Consider the following 4,444-nt stretch of genomic DNA (forward strand, 5'->3'; position numbering starts at 1 on the left):
ACAGACAACTACCCTTTGCTAGCTTAAGAAAAATCCAGGCAAACATAAAAAAAGTACTTAAATTTTCTTATTAGATTAGATCTTAAAGATTCTTAAATACACATCTGTTTCCTCATCAGTCTGAAATGTTCTTTGAGCCAAGGCACCCAGGATCATTTTCTACTAGCTGTTCTGCTTATGGCAAAGCACCCTTTTCTTTGCAATATAAGTCCAGTTGCTCTCAACTAGGCTAATATTCTAGCTAAACAGGCCTGCTGCTACAAAAACACATGCTGCTGCTCTCCACACATCACAGCTTCAAAAGGCATTCCATGTCCACTCAGTCCTTCTTGTTTGGAAGGTTAATAACAAACCATAGAAATCATATGAAAATTTTCACCTCTTTATTTTGAACTTGGCAATTCAGCACACCCAAAGCTTACCTCTTTGCAGAGCTGGAGCAATGAGGTTTTGTCCTAAGGTGAAAATGTTGTCTGCTCTAACACTCAGAATCCAAGAAGCACGAGAGCTCAAGTATCAAAACAGGCATGAAAGCAGTAGGATATTTCAACTTCACAGAAGTAGCTAAAATTAAAGAGGCAAAAATGATCAGCCCATATACACACAGACTCAGACAGCAAGTCTGCAGCAAGAAGCAAAGTCTACAACAGCACCTGAATCAGTGGGGACCCCAACCAGATACAGATATGGCTGTAACACAGCTGAAGCTGGGGCAAGACCCATAGCCCTCAGTTGAGCTGAACTGAGGCTCCTGGGCCCATGAGTAGAGCGTGTGGGAGGAGACCCCAGCTGAGGCTGATGATGGCCATTAAAGCCTATTAGTGGCCTGAAGGCCCTGACAAATGAGGTCCTCCTTGAAAGCTCCAGAGTTAAAGCTCCACCAATGGATTCTGGCATCTTGTATGGAATCACCGCTCCTGATACAGAGTCCCATGTGTAGGTGAAATTAATTGGAGAGCTGGAATTAGTCTTTCTGTCTGATGTTCCAGCATGTCTCAAGGGACATACTACCTCAATAACTCACTAGTTCTTTTCTAGATTTTCTACAACCTGAGGAAGTAAAAAAAGAAAAAGTAGATATATATTTTCTATAGTTTAGAAGACTACTCTGTCCTTGTAATTTAATAAGCATATTGAAATATCTCACTGTTCTGCAGTTCTGTCCCTCGCAAGAAATTTGGGAAAATATGTGTGGGCTGAAAAATGGCTTTTGAATCACCCTTTCATTGCCGCCAGGTCCGTAAGGAACAAATCCATCCAGCACCAATAGCGCAGCCCGGCTGCTGGGACCATGAGGGTTGACCAGAGGTGACGAAGTCCCACCGAGCAGCAGTGATGCCCTCCAGAGCCTTGGGTGGATTTCAGAGACAAATCCTGCCAGCAGCAGCAGCCAGAAGCTGCCATCAAATGCAAGCTTCTGTCTGTAGAGACAACCACACTGGAGAGATGGGGCAACACCAAGGTGGCCAAAATAATGACAGGGCAGTTAAGAGAGAAAAGGAAATCTATGTTCAGTGACACATCATCAGCATAGCAGCACTACCTTTTTTAAGCATTTTTTTCTTTTCTTTTCCATGCAATGGCCAGAAATAGTTAGTTCCCAGAACCTGAACCATCAGCAGTAACCAGATAAATACAAATGTTTTATGGGAGCTGACAGGAGAACTAGCACCCCAGTTGTTCTCAACTCAATCCACAGGCTATGTAAGAGTAAGCCTGCGTCTGGCTTGCCCAAAGCATTTTTTCCTCTCCTTTCAGCCATTAATTTATGAGAAGAACATTTTTTGAGGAAATGGTTGAGCTGAAACAATTCTCCCAGCTGCCCATCATTATGTTCAAATCTGCTTTACTAACAAGATGGCACATTTTGGTGAACCAAGTAGGGTGAACACAGTTTGAAACCATGAGTTTACACATTTTTTGTCCCCAGATCATCTGCAGGGTGCAGATCATCAGCCTTGGCAGGGTGCTGTTTCCACAGCTGCATCTGGGGCTATTGCCCCATGGGCCAAGACAGCAATCTCCTCGAGAGCAGCTCTCTCCTGTCACCCCTCATGGAGTTGGTCATTGTCCACACACACAAAGAAAAGGGGGGTTTGCCAGTGCCATTTTTGCCCCAATTGTCATGTCAGTTTTCTCTCCGCAGGCCGAAGAAGGCAGGGTACTGCCTGTGAGATGGCTTGTACAGTCCCAGTACCTGGGAGAGGAACAGGTGCTTTCCAGGGTTTGTATGCTGCAGAGCTGTGACTGAAGGCCTGGAGATAACGCATGGTGCAGCACCCCGACTGTGACAGCCTTTTCTGCAAAGAGACCCCTCAACGCTTGTCACAATGGCAATAGGGTTAACCCATCCAGAATTACCCCATTTTTTTCTTAAATGGTACACACACCTCTTCATCTCCCTTTTCTCTCATCTGGTTAAGGCTTCTGGTTTTACATTTCTAATTACCTCTTTTCTCCCCCTACATTGGTATGATGAACCCTTTCTACTTTATCCCTTAGTTCTTCAGCACAGGTTCGAAGAAGTTGTTACATCTCCTTCAGCCACAGTAGGCAGAGAATATATCGGAAGATCAGACTCAAAGACATTTTTACAGGAGTTGAACTGGATACAAAAAGTTTGAGGCCTTTCACTCTGAAGCTCATAGTGAAACATCAAATAAGAGCTCCTTTTAATTCGTGGTAATTGCAAAATTCAGGAAAAAAATCCATTTGCGTAGCAGAAGACCAAACTACCCTTAGTTCCTTAAATGCAGAATAGTCAGCTATCACCTTCAGACATTTTCCATCAGAAAGAAGTGTAGACAATGGCATTCTCAACAAAGATGAGCTTCCGAAAGTGACTCAAGAGCCAAGGAAACTGTAGGGACTTGTAAATGTCATCAGGCAAGAGTGAAGGCAGCTTGTCCTGATGATGGATTGCTTGTAATTAGCCATACTAAAGACCTTAATCTTAAATGGTTTGATCTGCTCAGGGGATAAACTGAACCAGTATGCTCACACAGTTGAGTTAATCTCTTTATGCACTGGGATTTGTTATGACTGTCATTCACTTCTAAGACTTGTTACTCCTGTGCAGACAAACGGCAATGGAGTGGGAAGGCTGAGAGATACCCATGCTCAGGGCAGTCACCGAGCTCCAGTGAATATGTAACGCTGACCTGCCTTAAGGACATCCCTCTCATATATATTTATATATAAAAAGTATAATACAGGAGACCTTGTTCCCTGCGTCTGTTTCAAGCCTGCTTACCAGCTCTACAGCTGCCTGCTGTTTCCCTTACCACCTTCATGGCCCTCTCCTCCACCATTGCCCTGGTTATTCCCCTCCACACTTGGAAAGCGGACAGCAAAGACAGCAGCTAGAAAAAAAAAACCCACCAAGAAAGTCAGTTTCCTTGCGTGCTTTACGACCAACCTGTGAGGAGAAGAGCCACTCCAAGGGCTGTGGTGATATTACCGCAAACTGGTGGATAAAGTTTCTAAGACTCAATTTAAAGTTTAGAAAGCAGGCATTCTTTATTGCGGTGCCAGGTGCACAGGGGATAGCTCCTCCTGTTGTGCACAGAATTCTGTTGTCAAATTAAATTTATACACAACAGGTATATCTATTAAATGTAATTCCCCCCAAAATTAGCATATTCATTACATTCCCAAGAATTCATTTACATATTATAATAAGCTTATGGGCATGTGTAGTTGTGCCTTCTGGTGGTCTTCATTTTCAGTGAGGGTCCTTTCTTCCTCAATCTTCATCTTCTTCACCTGTCCTTTGGCTCACTTTTCATGTTGGCAAAACATTCTAACTGCTTAATTGCTCATTAAAACTGATGCTCTCTCTGCTACCACCTGTTTGGCAGACCACGTCCGTATTTATTGCATCTCTGCCTTAGGCCACCATGTTCTCAGGGCCATGTACATCCTTTCTTATCCTACTAAGTCCTTGAAACCATTTGGGATGGTTGGTGAAATAGCTACGCTTCTTCTCTAAAAGAAGATTCTCTACAGTTTAACCATTTATAAATGATATAAAATCTGCCTTATGCATCGGTGACCAAAGGCAGGCAGGCAGGCAGGCCGCCCGACCCAGAGGTGGCTGGCCCTGAGTGGTATGGCCTCTTGCCAGGCCAAATCCCTTGCCCAGGGAATGCGTGCTTTCTCCACTAAACAAACAAACAAATAAATGAATAAAATAGAAGTACGTTGTGTGAGGCAGAGTTAACGATTCCTGCCGAGGGCCTGGGCTCGGCGTGCTGAAGGCATCGCCTTAAGGGAGCTGCCGTCCCCAGAGACCATCGTCTCGGCTCCCCCCCGGCCCAGGGCCTTCCCGCCTCCCGGGGGAGCGGGCTCCAGCGCCATGAGGGAGGTTCCCTCGATCCCCGGGGCAGCTGACAGGGCAAGGCGGCTGCCCGCTCTGGCGGGGAGGAGAGGAGAGAGGAGGGGA

Source organism: Calidris pugnax, unplaced genomic scaffold (genome assembly GCF_001431845.1).
Source record: "Calidris pugnax isolate Ruff unplaced genomic scaffold, ASM143184v1 scaffold8, whole genome shotgun sequence".
In the NCBI taxonomy this organism is placed as follows: domain Eukaryota; kingdom Metazoa; phylum Chordata; class Aves; order Charadriiformes; family Scolopacidae; genus Calidris; species Calidris pugnax.